We start from the raw sequence: 20,035 nt of genomic DNA, 5'->3' as shown, positions 1-20,035 counted from the left end.
AGAGCAGTCAATGCTCTTAGCCACTGAGCCATCTCTCCAGCCCAGATATCTGACTTTTTAAAAGTACTTTTCTACCTCCAATGCAAAACTCACTAAAACACAATGCTTCCTGTTAGAAAATTACATTGGACAATAGAAGACAATTTAAATTTTTGAAGATTTATTTATTTTATGTATATGAGTACACTGTAGCTTTCTTATACACCAGAAGAGGACATCAGATCCCATTACGGATGGTTGTGAGCCACCATGTGGGTGCTGGGAATTGAACTCAGGACCTCTGAAAGAGAGGTCAGTACTCTTAACCTCTGAGCCATCTTCCCAGCCTGGGATAGTTTAATTCTAAAGCACTTTTCATATACTTTCCTTGTTTGTATATGTTTCATTTAACATTTCAGATCCTTTGGAAACAACTGCCTTGCACCAGTCATCACTAAGGCCTCTCCTTTCCCATCCCAAACCCTGGCAACCATAAGTCTAGTGTGAACTCCAGCTGTCAGGACAAACCATTACGTGTACTATTGCACTTTGTGGCTATACCAAAATAACACCATTATTTTGTCATTAACGGAATAGCACCTGTTCCTTTAAATCAGTGTTTCTCATGTAGTTAGGACCGTGTCTGCATACGAGACACATGGATGTGTTAGTCAGTAGTGAGAAGGTAAGAATTATTTATTTGGAAATGAACCTTTTTCCTTACCCCATCCCCTACTGCCTGGAACCAATCTGTGTGCTGTGCTTGGAAAAACAATGATGGGCCATAGCAATTGTTTTTCCATGGTTCTGGAAACTGTATGTGAGACCTGGAGGCGGAGAGTGATGCTTGCTGAAAGAGCATCTGCTTTATTGAAAACGCATCTGAAGGCTTTACCGACAGGACTGCCTCGGAGACAGCACAATTAGGACAGCGAGGTCTCACTTTGTAGTGTTCAAAATCTGCTCTAAGTATCATGGCTTTGGAATTGGGATGCTATCCTCGCCATGCTCAGAGCCAAATGCCTTTGAGGGCAGAGAAGGGGTAAAATCACTGTGACAGCTTGTGAAGAGAAGCTTTTATAAACTATCTTCAAAGGCGCTTACAAGGTACAACAGCCCTTTCTCAACACAGCGGTGGGATGCACTGATGTAAATAAATATAAAAATGGCTATTAAATTTCCATTCTACTCCAGGCACATGGGTTTAATATTAATAATTAAGGAAAAAAAGCTGGCAAAACACATGTAAAACTTCGCCAAGCCCCAAATGCTTGAAAAATAAGTCAAGATTTTTCTGAAAACACAGACCACTACTGGGTTTGCCCATCCCTGGTGACAAGAAACTGAGAAACTGAAACTAACTCCATTTAACTCTCCCCTCTGCCCCAGCAGATGATGCAGTTCCCCCTGCCAAGAACCAGTGGATTGGTCTTCCGTGCCAAGAACAAAGCGTGGGTCTCCACATGGCCACCATTCTGTGGAGAGAGCATGCTCAGATCCCACAGGGTAGAACTGTTTGCCCTCCACCCCCAAACCAGATGGTAGACTCTTAATCTTCTTCTTAAAGGGCAGACCATCACCCCACACTTTCGAGTTGAAATAATTATCATGGATCCCGAGGGATCCTAGGTTTGTGTCTGTCCTGTCTTGGAGTCTGCTCGATGCCATTACAAGACCTAACATAATTGTGGGATAAGATTGATGTCCCTCGTGGTCATGAAATCAACATAGGAAGGCAGGGAAGTGGACAGGGTCACAGTTGATTGAGAATAGAGAAGGTAGATTGTATGCAGTGAGTCCCTGCCAATGCTTCTCCATGTCCGCTTTGACAGTTGAAGTTTAGTGATCATGATGGTACACAGGAACACAGAATTTATACACTATCGTCAGCCACATCTCACATTATAGTTTGAGTCTGAAACGTCCTCCGGAGGCTGAGCTGCAGTAGACCTTTCAGAGTTGAGATGTAGCGAACAGGTATAGGTCCCCAGGGCGCGAGGACTCCAAAAGTTGTACCCACCTACTACTTCATTCAGCTTTCTCTTCTTCCTGGTCCACCACAACGCATAGCCTCTGCCGCACATTTCTGCCTCAAGGAAAGCTGTGCCTTCAGCACCACAATGGACTGAAACCCTTTGAAGCCGTAGCCAAAATAAATCTTTCATCCCTTAGGTTGTGTCTGTCAGGTATTTCCGTTACACGTGGTTACATACAGAAGGAACTAAGATATCATCTGATTTCCACGGGAACTGAGTAAATTTTTCAGATGAGGAAACAATAACTTGATAGCATTGAGGAAGAAGTTGCCCCAGTGAGTCAGTAGTGGCCAGCCAGGACTTAAGCCCAGCGTTCAAGGGAAGGACTCTGCCCACACTGCTGTTACTGAGGTAAGATGGAATGATTCGCTGGAGGGACTCAGCAGCTGGTAAGATGCTGTGGTGGACATTCAGTGTTCAAACAGGTTTCGACACAACCATATGACCCTGACATCATTCTCAGGACTCCACTGCTCAGTCCGGGGGAAGGGGGGTTCACCCTCTTGCCTTCCACACATTTGACAGCACAGACCGTGAGGTCTATGTGAAGATCTTAGACCCTCCTAATTTATGGAGCCACTAGTCCATCAGAGCTATCAAAAGTCATCTCTGGTGAAGTGTCTCAAAAATATCTTTCCAAACATCACAGCATCTGACTAGCATGAAGTATCTTTCCTGGCAGAACAGAAATAAATAAATACCTGAAGGCTTAAGGAACTTGTGCAGTGTTTTCTTTTATTCATTAAATGCTCGCCAGCCCTTGAGCTCAAACTTGTACAAATAAACTAGGTTGTCAGTAAACGGGAGTGTGTAAACTGTATATCTGAGGTCATGTTCAATCATGGTTCAAATACAAGTCTACAGCTTCTTAAAGCACTTTGTTTTATATTAACTGGAGAGACTAGTTCTTTGCTAGTCCTTTGAATAAGAAAAACTCTTCCTAATCCCTACCTAGAAGCCAAAGCAACCGGCTTCTGCTGATATCAGACACAGTAATTTTATGGGATCTATAAGAAATTGTTTTGCCCTTTACTCTTACATACTGTGGAAATATTTTATTGAAACCATTGAGCCAAATGTTGAAAACCAACCAGACCTTTGGTTAATATAAATTCTAGTCCGAATTAAAGTATTAAAATCAGAAAACCTCACAAGAAAACAAGCTCAGTGATGTTTTCAGCTTATTCGTCTATGAAAGAGGGATACACGTGATAGACTTGCAGAGACACAGGACACATTACACCTCTATCAGAGAAAGGGTAGGGGGTGTTGTTACGTGTCCCTTTTTAAATGCTTTATCTATTGTTGGGTTTTTGCTTTGTAAGAGGGTCGGAACCCCTAGAGCTAGAGTTACAGACAGTTGTGAGCTGCTATGTAGGTGCTGGGACTCAGTGTTCTTAAGTGATGAGCTACCTCTCCAACTGGTTTCATGTTATCTTCTAACTTCATATAGCAAGGGTAACCAATTAGGAAAGCATTCGAGGCCTTAAGAAACTGTTCGGCAGGGGTTGGAGATTTGGCTCAGCGGTAGAGCGCTTGCCTAGCAACCGCAAGGCCCTGGGTTTGGTCCCCAGCTCCGAAAAAAAAAAGAAAAAAAAAAAGAAATTGTTCGGCAAGTGAAGAATTTGACAGCAATGTAAGCGAGTCCCCATGTAAAAGTAGAGAGAGTATGATGGCTTACCTGTATTCCCAGGGACTGAACACAGGTCATGAGACTTGTCAGCCAGTGCCTTTCTCCCTGGGCTGCCTTGAGGGTCCACCACAGATGGCATTGTGTTATTTAGCCTATAATTAAAGATTCTGCATAGGGAGCACCAATTCAGCAGAAAGAAAAAAATTGGTTTTGGGGGGACCAAGTGATTGCCTTTCTGCTATCCTGAGACTTTCTGGAAACTAACAAATTTGAGAGGAAAATAAAGATAGACAGGGGAGGAACCAGGAGAGGTAGAGAAGAAAATGAGTCAATGGGTCAAGAGTCAGAAGACGAAAAAAAAAAAAAAAAAAAAGCAAGAAGAAAAACGCCTTTGGGTCAAGTGGATTTCAACTTAAATCTAAGTCAGTTATCCATCTAGAAGGGCCTTTAAGAGGTCTTTTGACTCAGAAGCACCATATTGTGTTTTTTCATGGAATTTTAAAACACACACACACACACACACACACACACACACACACACACACACTTCTCAATATGTATGCTGTGCTCCCAGGAGGCTGACATTTGGTACTTTTTCACAGCACTACTTGGAAAACAACGTTGATAATCGTATGTTGGTCTCTAAAGTCATCCTAGAAATTGCACTGGTTGTAAACCCAGAAGTCTAGAGCCACTGGCCCAGGCTTTCTCATCTTACTAAAAGTAGCCTATGATGTGTCCAAGGCTACTCAATTGGAAATTCCCCTGGAAACTGAGACAAAAACCCAGTCTCCGAACGTCTGGCTATGTTCGGTGTTGACTCAGTGCCAAGCGACCCACTTGCCTGACATCTTCAAGAGACTTGGACAGGAAGGTAGCCATGAGCACAGGCCAAGACAAATCTGAGGACCAGGGCCTCACACAGGACTGTGAATAGAAAACCATTAGCTCACTTCTCTGCATCATAAACTGACACATTCAAATAAGGAGAGGGTTGGCTCAAAGAGGAAACATCAGGAAATGATTATTTAGGATTAAGAATCTTGTTTCTAGACATATGTGGCATAATAGTGTCCGGATTAATTTTATTTGCTTCCTTTGATGAAGCCAAATTAACTTAAACCAACTGTTAGAAGAACTGCTGGTTATTAACACTACTGTCACATAGTCTAAAATAATCGCCCTCGAGGCTTCTTAGTTAAAAATTCCAAAGTGCCTTTAATAATTAAGAATTGCTGGGTTGGGGATTTAGCTCAGTGGTAGAGCGCTTGCCTAGGAAGCGCAAGGCCCTGGGTTCGGTCCCCAGCTCCAAAAAAAAGAAAAAAAATAATTAAGAATTGCCTTAATGACTAGATTCATTAGGAATTATACCTTGGTAGGTCTAAAACATAAGAGAAGTTTCAAACAGGAAATTCCTACCCAGTTCCTAGCATCTCTTCCATTTTCTCAAGAAATAGGAGAACATTTCGAAGTCATGGATCCTAACTGTTCAGCAAAGAAAAGTACTAAACCAGGCTAGGGACACTCTCAAGGGCAGCTTCCATAAGCTCTAGAAAGTAGCATTTCCCCAGGACTACAGAAGCAGAGAGTCACCGTCCAATAAGAAGGAGCAGAAGGGTCACGTTACATGCCCATTGCTGATATCACACTACTTCTGAGTGTGATGTGATCGTGTTTCTGGCGAAGATTAGTAGCTAAGTCTGTACATGGTGGAAAGACGGCTGCTGTCACAGATGTCAGAGGGGTCATCTAATTTATGGAGGCAAATTTGCCTCCATTGTGACATCCACCTTCTCTGTCCCCAACACCAGAAATCTTCGTTTTAGGTCTTTGGAATTAGACCAGCAGTGATACCGTCGGCTCCCTGGTCCTCAAGTGGTCAGGCTTGTTCTAGAACTACCTCAGTGGCTCCTTCAGCTCACCAATCTGCAGATGGCAGACCCTCTAGGCCTCCACAAGCTAATCCCTAGTAATAAATTTCTTTCTATACCTTCTCTTCCTTACTCGCTCTGTTTCTCTAAATTAGTCCAACGTAGCCCTCTAATCCGACGACTTACGCAAGTCACATTCAAGCAGAATCACCCTGCTAACATCCTTAACAAGCAGATTGTGTGTCGACACACACACATGCTTTTAATTACCTTCTCTTTTGTACCCTCATTTCCCTTATAAAAGCTCTTGGCCCCCAAGTCACATTGAACTACATGTGCACACAGCAGCTGTCAATCACACACGGAGGGATTAGCTGCTGTGTGCGGTACGCTGCAATCCCACGTCATCTAGAAACAAGGAACTACCTAAGAGGTAGAGAACCCTGCTTGGGCAAAGGGACTCTTTACCACTCAGGCGCTGTGTGGCTCCAGCCAGTTATCTACCACACGAAGACTCTGTTTTCTCGCCCATAAAAAGGCAGACGCAGAGTACAAGCTCTGCTAGGTTCCCCCGCATCCTTAATAGTCGAGCTCTGTACAAGTACAAATGACTTCATAACCACCATCAACAGAAACCAAGCATGTGTGCCCCAGCCGGAGGGGTAGCAGAATCTGTGGCTGGCTGTAGCCAAACTTAGACTTTAATGTGGGGTTCCTTTTACAGTTGGTTTTGGAATACAATCAAAACCCAAAAGGAAGTTAGATCTCAATCCCTAAGTAGGTCCAGCCATCATTTTTTTTTTAAAGTACAAAAGATAGATTTGCAAGCCTTAGGGCTGGAGGGAGGAGATATGACAGCTATGAACCAGCAGAAAGGCTACAGAGGACTAGTAAAGAGACAAAACCCTAGTGCCAGTCTCTGAGATACCAGCCAGTTACACAGTCAGATCTCCGAGGGCCACCCAGACCAGGCACCAGCTTCCTCTTGGACACCAGTGGCTGCCATGCTGCAGCCATTCAGGGAACACAGGCCCTGGGCTACACAACCCCTGCCTTATGTTATAAAAAGCAAGCTGGCCCCAGACCAACCAAAAGCACCAGCATTTATCAGAGCACTGATGGGCTTTCAGACACACAAAGTCTTGTTCTCTGAATAGGGGCCAGAGGGATCAGGACTTTAAACAATGTGGCACAGCTTGAGGGCCTGCCTGGGGTGGCTGGGAATTAAAATAATCAAAATCAAGGGTCCTAATGTGCTCAGGAAGCAGTTCTACAATGCAGATCCCCCACTCAGTGGTTAGCTCACTAATGACATTAGCTGGTCTGAAATACCAATAGGAGAAAAACAATCTAAGCCAATTATACTGATTATGCCTCTGACATCAAAAGGTACAGCAGATGAAGCTGAATTTCCATATATTAATATTTAAGCCAGCATCCACTACAAAGTACAGCACCTAATGAAGGCCCACTAGATTTCAGTACGCACAGCTAAAATCTCTAATCAAGCAAAAAACAATTTTCTAAATGATAATTAGCAGCGATCGTGTTCTTTAAGTGCGGAGTATTATAAAGTACAAACTGAATTTAAAAAAAAATGTAAATAGCCAAATTCCTTGTACTGGCAGTAACATAACAGATGTGAGGGCAGAGGCTGCCAGTCTGGTTTAAGTGCACCTCTAGTCAGGAGAACAGTTGCGTCCGTGATTGGGGTGATCAAAAAATGCATTGACTGTTTATCAAAGACAGTCGTGACTGGGTGGAGTGTTCTACTTGAGGGAGAGGGGGGAGGAGTCAAGAGAAGGGGGAAGCAACACAAGTGGGAGGAGGACTTAACCCCTTAACTTCTATGGTATTTTGCTGAAACAAAGTGCGAGTCTAGCCAAGCCGTTCAGTTCGCTGGCTTTGCTCTTTATTGCACGGTGGGTATAATTGCCGTGCAAATGCCATCCTCGTGGGGGCAAGAGGGAATTCCTGCCAAGTGAGCAAGGAGGAATGTGAGCTAGCCATGCTCCTGTGAGGAGCTGCATAAAGTAGCTAATTAAAGCCCCGACATAGGCCGCACTCAGGTACGCATGCGCCCATCCACATGATGTTTGAGACTCCTGGTACTGAGACACTGGGTAAGAACATTGAAGCCACTGCAATTGTCTTGTGCTGTCCACAGATGTGCTCATCCGCTCTTCCTCCATGCTGACCAACACCTTGGTGATCAGCTTCCGAAGAGAAAAGGCTTCTTTTGGCTCCCAGTTTTTGAGGTTTCAGCCCATGAGCCACTGGAGAGATGACTTTTACACCTTTGGTAACCAGGCAGCATGTGAGAGAGGAACAAAAGAGCTTCCCTCAAGATCTAGAAAGAAAGAGGAAATGGCGGGAGCTCTACCAAGCCCTCTAAGAACAAACTACCAATGACCCGAAGACCTCCCATTAAGGCTCCGCCTCCTAAAGGTTCCATCACCTCCCAGTGATCCTATCCTTCCTCAGACAAAGCACTGGCCTTTGAGGGACACTTCAGATCTAAACGCTATCAGCACAGAGTTCATTGTGTCTTTTAATTCTTTGAAATGTGGAAAAAAAATGCATCTATCATCTTCAAGAGGAAGGTTGGCACAGAATAAGAGAGTGACGTTCTTAAAATCCTGTGGCTGACCCCAAAGTGGGTATACAAGGACAAAGTGACTCCTGTCACAGTGAGGGGAGACATTTCAGATAAGCTGGAAGTGGAGTGCAGCCAAGGCTTGAACGCCGTGGCAAAGGAGCAATTCCTGTGTGGGAGCAGTGCTTACTTCTCAGGGTTCCAAACGCTTCCCATCTGAATTATCAGACCAGCCAAATTCTCTTAATATCCTGTTTGAGAACACAGGCGTGTCTCATGGTTGGTTGCACCAGCACCACCAATGTCCTTTTAAAAACCCAAAATTCAATCTATCTAAAAGCTTTAAATACGATAAGAATTTTGGATGCATTGATACAATAGCAAGCATCAACTCCTTGCCCTCCAGCGGCCTCCGGAATGTGGCAGAAATCTTAACAAAAAAAAAAAAAAAAAAACAAAAAAACCCATTGCCTAAAATCTGCAAGATTAGTAACTCACTCACCATCACTAAATCTAAAGTGCATAGCTACAAATGGGTCAAATGTATGTTCAATGTATTTTATCACAATAAAAGACAGAGAAATAATTCGTAAAAACTTATACTTCAGGCTGAAAGTGTAGAAAGCAAGATATGATAATAATAAAAGTAGTTAAAATGAGTATCTACAACACAGAATGTAGAACGCGTTTCAGAGTTTTATTAAATTTTAACATTATTTGCTGTGTGTGTATATGTGTGTATGTATGTGGGCAGACAAGTGTCATGGTGCAGACATGGAGGTCAGATGACAACTTGTAAGAATCCATTAACTACTTCCACCATATGGGACAAAAATTGAACTCGGGTTACTAGGTTTGGCAGCAAACACTTCAGCCAGCATCTTTACCCTCACTGGCCCACAATGCACCTTTGCCCTGATTGGCCCACAATGCACCTTTGCCCTGATTGGCCCACAATTCACCTTTGTTCCGATTGGCCCACACACAGGAATTTTGAATAGCATTGTGCTCTGGGATTTTCTTTTCCTTCGTTTTCTAAACGAGCCAGTAAAGTCATTGTTGATAGCACAGTTAAAGCTCCCTGTCACACAGCTACTGTGTTGCTAACAGCTGTGTCTAACCTATGGGACTCAGTCTCTCAGGGAACAGCCAGCCTCTCAGTCAGTGTCCCTTTAGTTTCACTGTTGCTTTGCAAATCGCTTCACTTGCTACCTGGTTTTCACCAGTCCTTTGCTGATGTCCTGCTGTCTGCCTCTCGCCTGAAACTGAAAAAGATAGCAAGAGGCAGGATTTACTGCAACAAACGACTTTATAGAGTCAAGGAGAATCAGCTGCTTTTAGATGAGAAGAATCTTCCAGACACTCTGACTGGGAGACAAAAACTGCAAGAGAACTATGGGCTAAAATGAGAATTCAAAATGAGGTACTAATAACAACCTGTCTAGTCCATGGAAATTTGGTATTCTATACAGATTTACTTTCAATCTGAATATTTTTAAAGCATTAGCTTAAAAATAAAAATGAAGAAAAGGCCTTCAAAAGCCGTGTTTTGCACAAAATTGCTCAGAATAACAATTCACAAAGGAAAAGGTCATTTACAATCCCAGACTATTCACTGAGCATCTCTGATTCGTTCGGCAATTTTCTGGCCATTGTAGGTAATAAAATGAAATTGGTGTGCCATGGTTCCTCGAGATGAATATACCTTCCTTTCAGAAGTCAGAACCAACCTCCGTTCTCCCCCTCCAACCCCCCCCCACAAAAGCCTTCACTGAAATAAAACTGTGCAGCATGAGGGGAAGAAGTGGCTCAGTGCATACAGCGTTTACACGTGTGAGAACTAAGTTTAGGTTCCTCGGAAACCACATAAAGCTTGGGTGCGGTAGCACATGTCTGTAACCCCAGCAAACCTATGACCAGACGGAACTTACAGGCCAGCTGCTCCGGAGTGCAAAGCAAACAAGAAAGAGAGGAAGGGGACAGCACGGACCGATTCTGACTGTCCTTTGATTTCCACATTCATCCTGTGCTTCACGACATCGCCAAGTGCAGTTGCGTGCGTGCGCGCATGCACACGAGTGCGAGAGGGAGAAGGAGAGGGAGAGGGGGAGAGAGAGGGGGAGAGAGAGAGAGAGAGAGAAAGAGAGACAGAGACAGAGACAGAGAGAGACAGAGAGAGACAGAGAAAGACAGAGACAGACAGAGACACAGAGAGAGAGAGGAGAGAGAGACAGAGAGAGACAGAGACAGAGAGAGACAGAGACAGACACAGAGAAAGAGACAGAGAGAGAGAGGAGAGAGAGACAAAGACAGAGAGAGACAGAGAGAGGAGAGAGAGACAGAGACAGAGACAGAGAGAGACAGAGAAAGACAGACACAGAGAGAGACAGAGACAGAGAGACAGAGAGAGGAGAGAGAGACAGAGAGAGACAGAGACAGAGACAGACAGAGAGAGAGACAGAGACAGACACAGAGAAAGAGACAGAGAGAGGAGAGAGAGACAAAGACAGAGAGAGACAGAGAGATGAGAGAGACAAAGAGAAAGAGAAAGAGAGAGAGAGAGAGAGAGAGAGAGAGAGAGAGAATGTTGCATACCCTCTCATCAGCTTTTTCCTCTTACATAAAAGCACACATGCCATTTAAGTCACAGAAATGAGACTCGAGAGGGCAGGAGCAGGGGCAGGTGCGTCCTCACCACACTGGCTCCAGTACTGACTGGGTCAGTAGTTTCTGTGAAATCTGCGTGGAGAATTTCTCATTTCTGAGACATCACCCACAGCCTCGGGATGAAGGTGTAGTAAGCACTCTTATGCCTCCCTCTTACGGTCCCTCCATCCCCAGAGACTGATCTTTTCCTTCGGTCAACAAACATGGAAGGAGATTGGTTGTACATGGAGGACTGACTGACAGGTGTAAGAGTCTAGACAGCAGTATAGCAGGAAAACAGGCATGTGGTTTGTAGTTATACAGAAAGTTCACATAGCCCCATAGGAAACAGAGCAAGGGAGAAAGGCATTCCTTTGTGAACTAGTACCAGGAATGGAATAGCTTCCTAAATATGAGTGATACCCACAAGGCCTTACTGACATATGGTATTCAGTTCATTTTATTTACATAAAAACTGCATAACAGGTACCCACGTTTGACAGTTTAATAAACACACAGTTATAATGTTTGGCCACATAAATCTTTTTTTCTAACTTTTCGGGACAGTGTCTTGCTACGTTGAACAACTTAGTTCCAAACTCAGAATTCACCTGTCACAGTCTTCCAAGTATTGGGAGTAGAGGCATATATCACAATATCTGGCTCACATAAAACATTAAACATGGGGCTGAGGATTTAGCTCAGTGGTAGAGCGCTTACCTAGGAAGCGCAAGGCCCTGGGTTCGGTCCCCAGCTCCGAAAAAAAGAACCAAAAAAAAAAAAAACATTAAACATCATTCCATTAGAAAATGTACTAACAAAAATGAAAACCAAATGATAATGTCTGTTTTCAGATATAAGAAAGTTTAAATTATTTTAATTGAACAGATTTATAGTAGTGTACAAACTCAATATATATATCTCAATGATTCAATCAGGCAACAAACATTTCTACCCCCTTAGATATTTTTAAGACTTTTGATTGATGCACAGTATATGTTGGGCAACAGTTGCTCCAAGATCCATCCATTCCTTCCTTCCAAAGGGAACTCTAAGGCGTAAAGAAACTCAAAATAAATAGCTTCAGGAAGTTCCTGAAACAGACCAGATTCACTAGTTCCTTCCCTTACAGAGGAGCAAATAAAGCTGAGGGTCTCTCTCAAGGCTGCAAAGAAGATTCTGAGGCAATATCAGCTGCCCAAAAGAAGCAGAAACCAGTCGAACTGCTTGAAAGAGGTTTAGACCAGAATCAGTTGAAAAGGACACTGTCCAACCTGTTGAGCTGCCAGTAGCCTGTGCAGTGAGCTCTAAATTCCCAGCTTTTGTGAGCTGTCACCCATGCTTAGGTGGGCTTTGAGTCAATTCAGCTCCTTTAAGTAACTCTAATAAAATTCTTTGGCTCACCAAATTAGAACTTTGGTGGTATCTATCCTTTGGTCTGTCATGGGATTCCTGTCTGGGGTGAGTAGACACGTGTGTTATGAATCCTCAGGAAAGGTTTTGTCACACAATAGTGTGACGTCTCAATCCACTTATATAATATAAACTATAATGCATGCTGATTAAATAGTGGTGTGGGATAACATTATTCACCTGAGTATTATTTCGTGTTTGGAGCCTCCCTTCTTGTTATTCACCAGCTATATAATAAGTCATTATTAATACTAGAACTTGCTATCTATGTGGACCAATGGTTTAAAGTCTCTCAATCCCCCACCTTTTACCTTTCTTAGCCTCTAGTAGCCGTGTGTGCGTGTGCGTGTGTGTGTGTGTGTGTGTGTGTGTGTGTGTATCAATTTTTTCTTAACATTGGCAGATAAAGGAGAACAGACTGCATTTTTCTGACTGTGTGTCTGACATACTTAGCATATGTCTTCTACTTACGTTCATTTTGCTTCACAGAATATCATTCTTTACAGTGACTGAATAATATATATATATACATATATACATATATATATATACATATATATATATATATATAACCTTCATGGAAAGATATTTGAGTTGTCTATGTGTTATCTGCTGTGACTCCTGCAGCAATAAACCTGAGCTCAGGTATCACGTGATACATTAAGTTGGTGTAAATTAATGTGAAAAAAATGTGGCTCAAAAGATAGGTACATACAATCAGACGATTTCCAGGGGATTAGCAATCACTGATACAGGTGTTCAAATTCAAACAATAAGCTACTACTATTGCTTATTGAAAAGACAGTGGAGAGACTTCTACCCTCCTAATTCCTGCTTAGAAAGGGAAGCTGAATTGTCTTTTTTTTTTTTTTTTTGGACAATATAATAATCATAAGCTTGAGAGGCCTTTGTTCTGTTGCCAGGATGAAACACCATGGCCATAGCCAAGTTGAGGAGGAAAGGGTTTATCTGGCTTACACTTCCACACCATTGTTCATCATCAAAGGAAGTCAGGATAGGAAGTGTTTTAGGGCAGGAACCTGAGGGCAAGAAATGAAGCAGAGGCCATGGAGGAGGGCTGCTTACTAGCTGGCTGCTCGTGTTTTGCTCAAACTGCTTTCTTATAGAACCCAGGACCACCAGAACAGGGGTAGGCTCACTCACCATAGGTTGGGCACGTCCATATCAACCACTAATTTAAGAAAATAGCCCACAGGCCTGCCTATACCCAGACCTTATTGAGGTGTCTTTGCATTTGAGGCACGCTCCTCCCCAGTGATTCTAGCTTCTAGATTCTAACTGTGCCTCCATGAGAGTGCTCCATCACCCACTCACCCACTCCCTCCCACCTCCCCACCCTGCCATCCCCCTACACTGGGACATCGAGCCTTGACAGGACCAAGGGCCTCTCCTCCCATTGATGCCTGACAAGGCCATCATCTGCTACATATGCTGATGGAGCCATAGGTCCATCCCTGTGTTCTCTCAGGATGCTGGTTTACTCCCAGGGAGCTCTGGGGGGTGGTGTCTGATTGGTTGATATTGTTGTTCTTCTTATGGGTTTGCAAACCCCTTCAGCTACTTCAGTCCTTTCTCTAACTCCTCCACTGGGAACCCCATGCTCAGTCCAATGGGTGGCTGCGAGCATCCACATCTGTATTTGTCAGGCTCTGGCAGAACCTCTCAGGAGACAGCTATATCAGGCTCCTGTCAGCATGCACTTCTTGGCATCTGCAATATTGTCTGAGTTTGGTGGCTGTATATGGGATTCATCCTCATGTGGGGACAGTCTCTGGATGGCTTTTTAGTCTCTGCTCCATACTTTGTCTCCGTATTTCCTCCTGTGAGTATTTTTGTTCACCCTTCTAAGAAGGACTGAAGCATCCACCCTTTGGTTTCCCTTCTTGAGCTTCACATTCCTTGGGAATTGTATCTTGGGTATTCCAAGTTTTGGGGCTAATATCTACTTATTAGTGAGTGCATACCATACGTGTTCTTTTGTGATTGAGTTATCTCACTCAGGACAAGTTCCATCCATTTGCCTAAGAATTTCATGAAGTCATTGTTTTTAATAGCTGAGCTTTACTCCATTGTGTAAATGTACCATATTTTCTGTATCCATTCCTCTGTGGAAGGACATCTGGGTTCTTTCCAGTTTCTGGCTATTATAAATAAGGTTGCTATGAACATAGTGGAGCATGTGTCCTTCTCATATGTGGGAGCATTTTTTGGGTATATGCCCAGGAGTGGTATAGCTGGGTCCTTAGAGAGTACTATGTCCAATTTTCTAAGGAACCACCAGATTGATTTTCAGTTGATTGGGTTTCAGCTTGAAACCCACCAACAATGGAGGAGTGTTCTTCTTTCTCCACATCCTCGCCAGCATCTGCTGTCACCTAAATTTTTGATCTTAGCCATTCTGACTGGTGAGAGGTGGAATCTCAGTTGTTTTGATTTACATTTCCCTGATGACTGAGGATGTTGAACATTTCTTTAGGTGCTTCTCCGTGATTCAATATTCCTCAGTTGAGAATTCTTCGTTTAGCTCTGTACCCCATTTTTTAAAATGGTTATTTGATTCTCTGGAGTCTACCTTTTTGAGTTTTTTGCATACAATGGATATAATCAGATGTAAGATTGGTAAAGATCTTTTCCCAATCTATTAGTTGCCATTTTGTCCTATTGACAGTGTCTCTGTCTTACAGAAGCTTTGCAATTTTATGAGATCCCATTTGTCGATTCTTGATCTTATTTCATAAGCCATTGGTGTTCTGTTCAGGAAGTTTTCTCCAGTGCCCCTGTGTTTGAGACTCTTCCCTACTTTCTTTTCTATTAGTTTCAGTGTATCTGGTTTTATGTGGAGGTCCTCGATCCACTTGGACTTGAGCTTTGTACAGGGTGATAAGAATGGATCAATTTGCATTCTTCTACATGCTGACCTCCAGTTGAACCAGCACCATTTGTTGACAATGCTATCTTTTTTCCCCACTGGATTGTTTTAGCTGGTTCATCAAAGATCAAGTGACCATAGGTGTGTGGGTTCATTCCTAGGTCTTCAATTCTATTCCACTGGTCTACCTGCCTGTCTCTGTACTAATACCATACAGGTTTTATCACCATTGTTCTTCAATACAGCTTGAGGTCAGGAATGATGATTCCCCCAGAAGTTCTTTTATGGCTGAGTATAGTTTTCGCTATCCTGGGTTTTTTGTTCTTCCAAATGATCTTGCAAATTGCTCCGTGAGGAATTGTCTTGGGATTTTGATGGGGATTGCATTGAATCTGTAGACTGCTTTCAGCAAGATGGCCGTTTTTACTATATTAATCCTGCCAATCCATGAGCATGGGAGATCTTTCCATCTTCTGAAATCATCTTTGATTTCTTTCTTCAGAGATGAAGTTCTTGTCATACAGTTCTTTCACTTGCTCAGTTAGAGTCACCCCAGGGTATTTTATATTATTTGTGCCTATTGTGAAGGGTATCCTTTCCCTAATTTCTTTCTCAGCCTGTTTATGCTTTGAATAGAGGAAGGCTACTGATTTGTTTGAGTTCATTTTATATCCAGCCACCTAACTAATGCTATCAGCTGAAGGAGTTCTCTGGTGGGATTTTTGGGATCACTTAAGCATATTATCATATCATCTGCAAATAGTGATATTTTGATTTCTTCTTTTCTGGTTTGTATCCTTTTGACCTCCTTTTGTCATCTAATTGCTCTGACTAGGACTTTTCAAGTACTATATTGAATAGGTAGGAAGATGTAGGGAGCTTTGAGGTCCCGGGCCCCGGGGAAGGCGCCGGTTTCCTCCTTCCGCTCATTAAGAAAAACAAGTCCAGTTTCTGCCTTCCGCTCATTGAGAAATACAAGTCCTTGAGAAAAACAAGTCCTTGAGAAAAACAAGTCCTTATTTGGCTGTTCCTGCTTGGCCTGGTCGCTTCCGCATAGTACAACCTATCCGCTGTCCCCACGTGGCTTGCTAGGATTGGCTAGTGATAGCTATTTAAGTGTGGTGCAGGGATTTCCCCGGGTCAGAAAGAAGATTGTATCAAGGTTCCTGAGTAAAACTGCTTGAAGAAGATCTTCTCTGGTCGTGTCTTCCTTGCCGGTCGAGGTTGGGCGTGACAGGAAGAGAATGGGCAGACTTGTCAAATCCTGATTTTAGTGGGATTGCTTCAAGTTTCTCTATATTTAGCTTCATGTTGGCTACTGGTTTGCTGTATACTGCTTTTACTATGTTTTTGTATGGGCCTTGAATTCCTGATCTTTCCAAGACTTTTATCATGAATGGGTGTTGAATTTTGTCAAATGCTTTCTCAGCATCTAACGAAATGACTATGTGTTTTTTTTTTCCTTTGAGTCTGTTTATATAGTGGATTACATTGATGGATTTCCGTATATTGAACCATCCCTGCATCCCTAGGATGAAGCCTACTTGATCATGATGGATGGTAGTTTTGATGCATTCTTGAATTCAGTTTGCAAGAATCTTATTGAGTATTTTTCCATCAATATTCATAAGGGAAATTGGTCTGAAGTTCTCTTTCTTTGTTGGGTCTTTGTGTGGTTTCGGTATAAGAGTAATTATGGCTTCTTAGAATGAATTGGGTAGTGTTCCTTCTGTTTCTATTTTATGGAATAGCTTGGAGAATATTGGTATTAGGTCTTTATGAGGGTCTGATAGAATTCAACACTAAACCCATCTGGTCCTGGGCCTTTTTGGTTGGGAAACTTTTAATGACTATTTCTTTAGGAGTTATGGAACTATTTAGATGGTTTATCTGATTCTGATTTAACTTTGATACCAGATATCTATCTAGAAAATTGTACATTTCATCCAGATTTTCAAGTTTTCTTGAGCATAGGCTTTTGTAGTAGGATCTGATGTTTTTGTTTGTTTGTTTGTTTGTTTTTTGTATTTCCTCAGTTTTTGTTGTTATCTCTCCCTTTTCATTTCTGATTTTGTTAATTTGGATACACTCTCTGTGTCCTCTGGTTAGTCTTGCTAAGAGTTTATCTATCCTGTTTATTTTCTCAAAGAACCAGTTCCTGGTTTTGTTGATTCTTTGCATAGAAGGTTCTTTTTGTTTCTACTTGATTGATTTCACCCCTGAGTTTGATTATTTCCTGCCTTCTACTCCTCTTGGGTGTATTTGCTTCTTTTTGCTCTAGAGCTTTCAAGTTTGCTGTCAAGCTGCTAGTGTATGCTTTCTCTAGTTTTTTTTCTTGTTTTGTTTTTTGTTTGTTTGTTTGTTTGTTTGTTTGTTTGGAGGCACTCGGAGCTATGAGTTTTCCTCTTAGCACTGCTTTCATTGTGTCCCAATTTCATTAAATTCTAAAACATCTTTAATTTCCTTCTTTATTTCTTCCTTGACCAAGTTATCATTGAGTAGAGCATTGTTCAGTTTCCATGTATATGTGGGCTTTCTGTTGTCTTTGTTGTTATTGAAGACCAGCCTTAGTCTGTGGCGATCTGATAGGATGCATGGGATTATTTCTATCTTCTTGTATCTGTTGAGGCCTGTTTTGTGACTGATTATATGGTCAATTTTGGAGAAGGTACCATGAGGTGCTGAGAAGAAGGTATATTCTTTTGTTTTAGGATGAAATGTTTTATAGATATCTGTTAAGTCCATTTGGTTCATAACTTCTGTTAATTTCTCTGTGTCTCTGTTTAGTTTCTGTTTCCATCATCTGTCCATTGATGAGAGTGAGGTGTTAAAATCTCCTACTATTATTTTGTGAGGTGCAATGTGTGCTTTGAGCTTTATAGTAAGATTTTTTTTATGAATGTGGGTGCCCTTGCATTGAAGCATAGGTATTTAGGATTGAGAGTTCATCTGGGTGGATTTTTCCTTTGATGAATATGAAGCGTCCTTCCTTATCTTTTTTGATAAGTTTTGGTTGAAAGTCAATTTTATTTTGATATTAGAATGGCTGCAACAGCTTGTTTCTTGGGACCATTGAACATGTGTCTCTTACAAGGTGAAAATTGATGCTCATGGGGCTGGAGAGATGGCTCAGCGGTTAAGAGCACCCGACTACTCTTCCAGAGGTCCTGACTTCAATTCCCAGCAACCACATGGTGGCTCACAACCATCTGTAAAGAGATCTGATGCCCTCTTCTGGTGTATCTGAAGACATCTACAGTGTACTTATATATAATAAATGAATAAATCTTTAAAAAAAAGAAAGAAAGAAAGAAAGAAAATTGATGCTCATGTCTTTAATTTGTTTTTCTGAGACAGGGTCTCTAAATGCCCTAGGCTAGCCTCAAACTCTTCATCCTCCTGCCTCAGCTTCTCAAGTGCTGGCATTTCAGGATTGCTTTATACATCCAGCTAAAGTTTTAAGTAAATGTGTGTGTGTGTGTGTGTGTGTGTGTGTTCATGTATACATGCACACATGTATGTAGATGCAGTTGCTCAAGTGTGCATGCAGAGAGGTCAGAGATTAAGGTCATGTGTCTTTCTCTATTGCTGTCCACCTGTTTTTTAGACAGGGTCTCACTATCTAGCCCTGGTTGGCCTTGAACTCTGGAAATGTTTTATGTGGACCAGGCTGGTCTTGAATTCACAGAGATTTGTCTGCCTCTAGAGTTCTGGGATTAAAGGCGTGCGCCATTATCTTTGGCTCCACCTTGTTTTTTGAGACAGAGTCTCTCCCTAAACCTGGACCATGCCATTTTGACTATAATAGTCAGTGAGTAAGTCGCCAGGACCCTCCTGTCTTGGCATTGCCAGTACTAGGAACACACACACACACACACACACACACACACACACACCTCTTAGTTTTTACAAAAATGCAGAATCCAAACTCAGGTCCTCCCACCTGCAACAAATACTTTACTCAGCGTCTCTCGGCTCTAAATTTTCAATCTAAATACTTACGTCAATCTTTTCATCTAGAGAGGAGAGACTCTTATGACTCAGGAATTGTGTGATCTACCAAAGTCCTCAGAAAAGACTTTCCAGGAAGGAAGTTACTTCCAGAATGAAATGTTAGTAACGGATAAAGCAAAGCGGATGGCACCTTGAACCACAAATGTCTCTTTCCCCACAGTCACAGCCTTACCCTCAGACTGTATTCTCAAACGCAACAGCATCTATCCCGTTTTGTTAACTTCCCCACTTGTTTGTGACTTGAAGGGCGTCGGCCGCTCATGCGGCATCGCCTCGTGTTATTTCCTTCTTAACGGCTTTATAAAGAAGTGTCCGTGGGACGCTCCCTGTTTCTAGGCCACTCCTTTCCTAAGTGCTGCTGCACAGTCCATGGTGCGGTGAGTGCAGGGAGCCATATTTGCACAGTGCAGGCAGCCATATTTGCATTGTGAGGTTTCACTCTGGACATCAGCCCCATTGGCTGGAGGACCAGATCTCAGATCTGTGACTGGTTGTAAAGAGAAGCTGGGCCCCACACGGCTTCTCTCTCAGGTGAACCGTAAGTATTCCCGTGACTTGCAGAAGACTGCAAACACCTCAACATGTTGGGATCCCCATGGTAGGAGAGTTCAGAGGCAACACCGTTCCTGCTGAACCTCCTAAAGCCTCTAACTGCACAACCAGCCTTCAACTCCAGGCACTTTGTTCCTTGTACCATCACTTCCGATGTCCCCTTCCTTAATCTCCAGACGCCTGTGTGTAACCATCTGCTTGTGTTTTGGTTTGGTCTGTTGTACTGTAATGCTAAATTCTGTATCCCAAAGTCTAGTTACCTCAAGAGGAGTGAACTCTTGCTCCTTAATTTAAAACTGTTGGTTGAATAAAGTTGCCTAAAGCCTGTAGCTGGGTAGAAGACAGGTAAATGGAGCTTCAGTTCCCAGGCCTGGGGTCTGAGACTGGGAACACAAAAGGAGGGAG

The 20,035-nt window shown here is 42.6% G+C and overlaps 1 long non-coding RNA gene across 1 annotated transcript; it reads right to left on the bottom strand.

The window, feature by feature from the left end:
- Nucleotides 1–1,703: 1,703 nt before the first annotated feature.
- On the bottom strand, nucleotides 1,704–10,748 carry LOC120100677 (uncharacterized). The gene is made up of 2 exons (XR_005500527.2): nucleotides 10,047–10,748; nucleotides 1,704–7,869 (listed from the first exon to the last, which is right to left on the bottom strand). It is a non-coding gene; the product is annotated as an uncharacterized LOC120100677 (long non-coding RNA).
- Between the last annotated feature and the right edge of the window lie 9,287 nt (nucleotides 10,749–20,035).

Source organism: Rattus norvegicus, chromosome 2, assembly GCF_036323735.1.
Source record: "Rattus norvegicus strain BN/NHsdMcwi chromosome 2, GRCr8, whole genome shotgun sequence".
NCBI lineage: Eukaryota > Metazoa > Chordata > Mammalia > Rodentia > Muridae > Rattus > Rattus norvegicus.
Note: the sequence above shows the minus strand (reverse complement) of the source record. Positions and strands in the feature narration are given on the sequence as shown.